General features: G+C 35.3%; 1 pseudogene; it reads left to right on the top strand.

The window, feature by feature from the left end:
* Window positions 1-2,427: 2,427 nt before the first annotated feature.
* Window positions 2,428-3,488, top strand: LOC140498363 (L-lactate dehydrogenase B chain pseudogene; annotated as a pseudogene).
* Window positions 3,489-7,726: the final 4,238 nt, after the last annotated feature.

Genomic DNA, 7,726 nt, shown 5'->3' with positions numbered 1-7,726 from the left:
GCATGCATAGAGGTGTAAAGTTTCATGAAAAGTAAGATAGGTAAATTGGCTTAATTGGAGTAGGGGACCTAAGTTGTAAGGAGAATGAAAAAAAAATAAGAGATTAAAGAAGTATTGGGATAGATGACAATTGGGCGATGTTAGACTGTAGGATTTTGGTATGGTAGTCAATAGGAAGGTAGTATAAGCTAGAACAGAGCGAGTGACAAAATGAAGTTGAAATGGTCATTGAAAAAGACTAGTAGAGGATCCAGCAGTTTATTAATGTGTGATATGGTATTTTTGCTTTCTTGAAAGCCATTTTACTGAGATAAGTGGTAATGCTAAGTAGTGGTTGAGGCGCCAGATTGGAAGTCAGACAGACTGGATTCAAATCCTACCTCTCACATAAACTATTTTTATGACATTGGGCAAGTCTTCATAGATAAAATTAGAGTGTTGGATTTAATGGTCTTTAAGATTCCTTCTAGATTTAAATTCATGATCTTATGACAGCAGGAAACTCTTATGTGCAACATATAGATTTTCTCCAACGTTGAAGAAAAGGGGCATTTCTGATGAGAACTATAAAGGAAAACAATTCCATCTGCTTCTAATATTTGAGTTTGTGGTCAAAGAAAGGTTTTTATGATTGGGAAGGAACTTAGGTGCTTGGAGAAATATATATTATTTGTAGTACTTAGTTTTATAAAACATTGTCTTATAATGAATTTAACATTCCATACAGAAACACTAAGCAAAATACATATAACATTATGTATGTAAGGCTATGAAACAAAAAATAAGGAAAACAGAAGAAAAAGGTATTACAGATTTTTTTTTTTAAGTTAGGAGACAGAGTATGAACCAGGAGATCATAGTAATCCTAATTCAAAGGTTTTATCTTCGGCCAGCAGGGTTAGGGAGTTAGGGAGGAGGATAACAGGAATAAAGGGTAAAGGGAAAATGAGTGAGAAGCTAAGTTATAGAAATGCTTTAAAATGTAATAGCATAAAATAAAATTTGGAACTTTTATTTACTATTGTTTGATTTAGCAGTAGAAATGAGATAGTGACCATACTTGAATTGACAAATAGATAATAATCCAATTATTAGAGAATGACAGAAGATAATTTAATTTTTCATTAGGGTGCATTATTTTGGGACTTGTCTGACTGACTTGCCTGACTCTTATCAGGCCCTAGGAAGCCTGATTCAGATAATGTCATTGGCCTTGGTACTTCACTACACTCTGCCTCTTTGATTGGAGGGTGGGGCCATGAACTCCAAATATCCATTTGAGGATAGAGCTTAGCTCAGACACCTCCTCATTTCTCACCTGATTGAACTCCTTTGGCACTTCTGACTGACTTCTTCACCAGGCCTCCAAGCAGGGTACCTTCTTCCATGCCTCTAGTTTTCAGTCTCTTTTTATGTGCCCTCCTGATTATAAGCTTCTGGAGGGCAGGGACTGTCTTTTTTTCTTTTTCTTTTTTCTTTTCTTTTCTTTCCTTTTCTTGTCTTTTTTTTTGTATTTGTATCCCCAACATTTAATGCACACAGTACGCCTTAACAAATTTTTATTGATTATTGACTATTCAAATTTCATAATGATAACAAATACAAGTGGATTAAACTCTCTTAAAGAAAGATAAAGGGTTATAAAATGGATTAAAAACAGAAACCAACAAAATACCCATCTAATGCAAAAAGATTTAAATTAAAAGACTGGATAAAAATTTATCATGTACAGCTAGCTTAAGAAAAATTAAATATATATCAATATCAGATAACCTTAAATTCAAACCAGAAAGCGTTAAGAGATAAAAAAGAACACATGACATGCTTAAAGGCCCTGTTGACAAAGGGTATATCAATTTTGAACATACATGCAACAGATAATATGCAAGTTGATATTAGCAAAAGTATTTTAACAGACTACTATCACATATAAAAAAAAGATAAATAAGAAAGAAATTACCAATTGGAATAGATGTGAAACAAATTCGGATTTCATAAATACATTTGGATACAACCATAAGGAAAACACAAATATAATGGAAGGACTGACCCATGACCCCAGTCCTTACGAGCATGTGAAATATGATGGAATCTCTACACAGGTTTTGGAGCATGTACAGATATTCAGTAACTAGTGCTAGTCTGCTAGTCACATGATGAAGCAATAAACTTCTGATTGGCTGCTTTAGTTGGAACTAAGTGCATTCAAAAGTCTGTAACTAATCAAAATAAGTTTGTCTTTTTCTTGAATGACTATATTCAAGTGAATAGAACCTGAAGCTTTAAGCTTCATGGGAAGTAAGGGAGGTAGGTGGCCTCGAGTCCTTTCCAACATAGAACCTTCATGAAGCTAGGAGCACATGATCCTACTGTTGGGCCTGATAGTTCTGATTCTGTGATCTTCAAGAGTTTGGAGTTCTGTTCTCTCTTCGGGACAAACTTCATCCCAGGCAGTCACCTACTCTTTAGGCAGAACAAAATGGCTACTCTTAAAGAAAAACTGATTGTTCCAGTTGCAGAAGAGGAGGCAGCAGCCCCAAACAATAAGATTACTGTTGTGGGCGTTGGACAAGTTGGTATGGCCTGTGCTATCAGCATACTTGCAAAGAGTCTTGCGGATGAACTTGCCCTTGTTGATGTTTTGGAAGACAAACTCAAAGGAGAAATGATGGTTCTACAGCATGGGAGCTTGTTTCTTCAAACTCCTAAAATTGTGGCTGATAAAGATTACTCTGTCACTGCTGGTTCCAAGATTGTTGTAGTCACTGCCGGAGTCCGCCAGCAAGAGGGAGAGAGTCGCCTCAATCTGGTACAAAGGAATGTGAATGTCTTCAAGTTTATTATCCCCCAGATTGTAAAGTATAGCCCAGACTGTATCATAATTGTGGTTTCCAACCCAGTGGATATCCTTACATATGTCACCCGGAAACTGAGTGGCCTTCCAAAGCACCGGGTGATTGGGAGTGGATGCAATCTGGATTCTGCTAGATTCCGCTATCTTATGTCTGAAAAACTTGGCATCCATCCAAGCAGCTGCCATGGCTGGATCCTTGGAGAGCATGGGGACTCAAGTGTGGCTGTATGGAGCGGAGTGAACGTGGAAGGTGTTTCCCTCCAAGACCTGAATCCAGAAATGGGAACTGACAATGACAGTGAAAACTGGAAGGAGGTTCATAAGCTGGTGATTGAAAGTGCCTATGAAGTGATCAAACTCAAAGGATACACTAACTGGGCTATTGGATTAAGTGTTGCTGATCTAATTGAGACCATGTTAAAAAATCTCTCCAAGATTCATCCTGTATCCACTATGGTGAAGGGGATGTATGGCATCGAGAATGAAGTCTTCCTTAGCCTTCCATGCATTCTGAATGCCCGAGGACTGACCAGCGTTATCAACCAGAAGCTGAAAGATGATGAGGTAGCTCAACTCAAGAAGAGTGCAGATACCTTGTGGGACATCCAAAAAGACCTGAAAGACCTGTAATATTCTGTAGAAATTCAATCAACATGATATGAATCGCTGTGCCCACTTAGTAATTAGCCGCCTTGGTGGATAGAATTTTTCTGTTGAATTCAACTCTGGCCACAGCATCATCTGGCCACATCTGGCCACATGATCAAAAGGCTTGTTATATGAACCAATAAATATACTACTGAAGTGTGAAAAAAAAAAAGAGTTTGGAATAGAAAGCGCTGTAAGTTTGGAAGCTGGATTCTGGGTCATTTTTTGCAGACAGTTGAACACAGGCCACAGCAACAGTGGCCTCTGATGAGTGTGACCTGCTTGACAGCCCAGTGTTAGCTGAGTTTCAGACAAACCCAGAGGCTGTGCCCACATTTGAAAATAAACTTGGTGGGGACAAATATTTCATAGAAACTGCTGTAAGTTTGAGCCCACTCTCCTTAGAGCCTGAGGTAATATAGAGGAGAGTGCATCCTCCAAGTCTTGGGATGGGGAGGAGGGAATGTCTTATAACTTCTCGTTATATCCTTATATTAAACAATCCTTCATAAAAGTTAATAGATGTTTACTGGTGGAATGATATTGGGACATTAGTCACTGGTAATTGATATTGGGGAATACACACTAGAATAGGGGCTCAAGACAATAGCATTAGAGAAAGTCACTCACAACCTTTCACCCTTGTGAAAGAAATGATTATTAATAACCAGTGATTTGGGGAGATTCAGATTTCCTCCTTTTTCTTTTATCTTCATTTCAAGACCTCAGTCTCTGAAGGTTGAGATAAACTTCTCTATCTAAACCCCAACCAGATGGAGCAGCCATTCTTTTCCACTCAGGTTTGGGTGGAGATAAATTTTTTGAAAAGATTGCCCAAGGATAAGGGGTGACTTAAGAAGCAAATGACATAATTAAAGTTCATGTTCACTCCCCATTGTAATATTCATTTTCTCATTAACTGTTAACCAATCAGAGTTTATTGCCACCCTCAGGAACACCTGCTCTTGAAAGGGCATATTAACAATGAGCCTGCCATCATGATTATCTTTGGTCTAAGGAAGAGGTCAAATTGCCATCCTTTTATTAAAAAACTGGCATTATTAATAAAATGATCAAATTATCCAGAAATTATATCTCTCAAACCTTTTAAAACAGTTGATCTGGGAGACTCAACTCTTCTGTGAGAGTGCAAGCTGGTATAAAAATCCTGAGAGTCCCATAAGGGCTCCACAAGGCATATACTTGTGTGTATTATGTATAATATGTAAAATCTTAAAACAATTTATTTATATCTTTCTTATATCAGTTTTATTTCTAAATATATTCCTTCCCCCATACTCTGTCCAACAAGCCATCCCTTGTTAAAATATTTTAAAAAGAAAGAGTAAAAATAAAAGTTTAGCAAAACCAAGCAACATAACTACTATGTCTGACATTATATATATACATATATATGTAGGACATTTATTCTGGAAGGCTAGGTCACAATGTGAGTTCAAATAATGCGAAATACTAGTTAGTGCAAATTATAAAATGATATGAGGTCTTATTTAATGTAAATCAAAATTCAATTGTGACAAGTGTGAATGATTTGAGAGTTTTAACAAGCTGCCACATCACCAATCTTCACTTGCCTATTATCACATGCAAATATGTAAGCTGCTGCATACAAAATTACCAACTGTAGTGTTAATTTTTTTTAAAAACCCCTTAACTAAATGGGCAAAAGGAAGAATGTTTTAGATGGAAACACTGCCGGTACCAAAAAAGAGCCCTGTTATTAACGTTAGAACAAAAATTTTATGTAATCGAACAGCATGAATGTGTCCATAGAAACTCTAAAATAGAATGAGAATGCCTGAATATATGGCATGGAATATTATTTTTTTAAAAAACATCAGTGAAATAAAAGAAAAAGATAAAGTTGTGTCCATTTTTTGTGGTTTGCTACCAACAAAAACAAGGAATAAAAATATTGTGATGATAGGAATGGAGTGTCTTTTAGCTGTATGGATTAAAGATTGCAATGAAAAAAATGTATTGCACTAAGCAAAAGAGCCAGTCAAGGAAAGATTTTACGTTTATTTATGGTGGTGAAAAGAATGACAAATAAATGGATAGTGAAGAAACTTTTGCTGAAAGTGTTAGTTGGCTTGATTGTGTTAAAAAATAAGTTCAATTGCATAATGTAAAAATTAGCTGAGGCAGCTAGTGCAGATGTACACTAAATATTCTGATGTTTTGGAGAAAATTATCAAAGAAGCTGATTACACTGGTCAACAAATTTTTTAATGAGAATGAAATAGGCTTATTCTGGAAAAGAATATTTTCCAGAACTTACTTTTCTAAGAAAGAACATACATAACCAGGGATTTAAAGTGTCTAAGGATCACCTTTCATTGGGATATAATACAAAAAGGGATTTTTAATGAAAATCAATCATTGTTATAACTCAAAATCCTTGAGCTTTGAAAGGCTAAAACTATTCTGTTCTTCAAAAGTCAAGTAAAAAAACGTAGGTGAGCAAAATTGTCTTTGAAGACTGGTTTTCAAGTTATTTTAGCCCAATTTAGTTGAAAATTATTACAAGAACAAAAATATCAAGTTTAAAGATTTATTAATTCTAGATAATGCTCTAGGACATCCAATTACACTTGTTTCATTATGTGAGAATATAAGCATGCAAATTCACTTAGGCATGTATAAAACTCTCAGTACCTGCCAGCATATATATGAAAATTTAGAGAGAGGGAATACAGTTCAGTTTACACTGATAAAATATTTTAAATGACAATAGCATTTTCATCATATTATCAATGTATTTTTAGAGATGAAATTCCACAATTTTAAAAGTTTCTGAATTTTGCTTTCCATACCTACTCTATTACTTTGAGGTTTTATCCCCATTCATAAAATGTTGGTTCCGTTTATATTAACTTAATACACATGTTGTTAATAATTATGCTTGGGTTGTTCACAAAAATTTCAAAAGACATTAAACAAAGTTAGTCATCATTTCAAGTTATTTCTCTGTTAGTTATTTTTATAGCATGTGTCATGTTAGGCAGCTATCAAAAACGAAATTGCTAAGGCAAAAAACCTAAAAGAGTTAAATACATGGGTTTTTTGATTTACTGTTGTTCTTGATAAACAGTGACTTAATAAATACCAAGAAATTTCTTTTCACTGCATCTTGCATATGTGTTCTTAGGTTGCCTAAATAAAATGAGAGTAGCAAAATTAATGAAAGCAACTAGCAGTTATCTTTACTAATAATGAAACGTGAACCATTTTGGGCCTTTTGTGAAGTAAATTAAATTAGTTAAAACTTTGCTTTAAGAAACACGTTTGCAACTGTATTCATAAAAGTGTACACATTAAGATTGTGTTTTCCATATATGTACATAGTATTTGTGACTTGTCATTTCTATGAGACCTATGTTTCTATCATAGAACCATGAGTGTTCTATCTCTAAAGCTCCCATGTGAGCTCATTATTTCTTTTCTCTCTGACCATGACAGGCCAGTGCGTAGGCAGCTTTCTTTGCTTAAACATGGAAGCTGCTTTAACATTGTGAAATCACATTGTACCAAAAGTACTATGCCAAACATGTAAAACATGTATAAAAACTCCACATCCCCATGATGACCACTTCAAATGACAACAGATATCTACCCAAATGTAAGCTGGCTCTGCTCCCCAAATGTTAAACCTAAAACCCCATGGGAAATATAGAAATCCAAAGACAAGTGACATAAACTTGTCGTAAGTGGTAAACAAAAACTCTTTGTGTGATAGCATGGATGACAAATTGTATACTGTGTAAATTTTAGAATGAAACAGACAAAAGTTGGAAGGCTGGTTAATTCTCCCCTCCCTCTCCAGCTTCAGCTTTATTTCTTTGAATGTCCCATGTCCATGTTTCGAGTTATAAGTCTATGATTCTTCTTTGGACTTCATATGATTCTTCAGTTAATGTATCAAGTGCAGTGTGAGATTCAACAGAAGCTTTTGCAAGGAAGCAAGCTTTCTCTGAAGAGTTCAGGATCTCATAATAGAATGCAGAGAAGTTCAGGGGCAGGTGCAGCCTTATAGGATATGTTAGTTGGTTCTCCTTTTCGCAGATTTCAAATGCTTTTTGATATGCTTGTTGTGATTGAGTCAATATTCCTTTCTTGTCATCAACAGCAACAAACTCAGCCAAATAATGGTAATAATGTCCTTTCATTTTCAAATAGAAAAATTGCTTTCTGCTTGTGAAG

Source organism: Notamacropus eugenii, chromosome 4, assembly GCF_028372415.1.
Source record: "Notamacropus eugenii isolate mMacEug1 chromosome 4, mMacEug1.pri_v2, whole genome shotgun sequence".
NCBI lineage: Eukaryota > Metazoa > Chordata > Mammalia > Diprotodontia > Macropodidae > Notamacropus > Notamacropus eugenii.
Note: the sequence above shows the minus strand (reverse complement) of the source record. Positions and strands in the feature narration are given on the sequence as shown.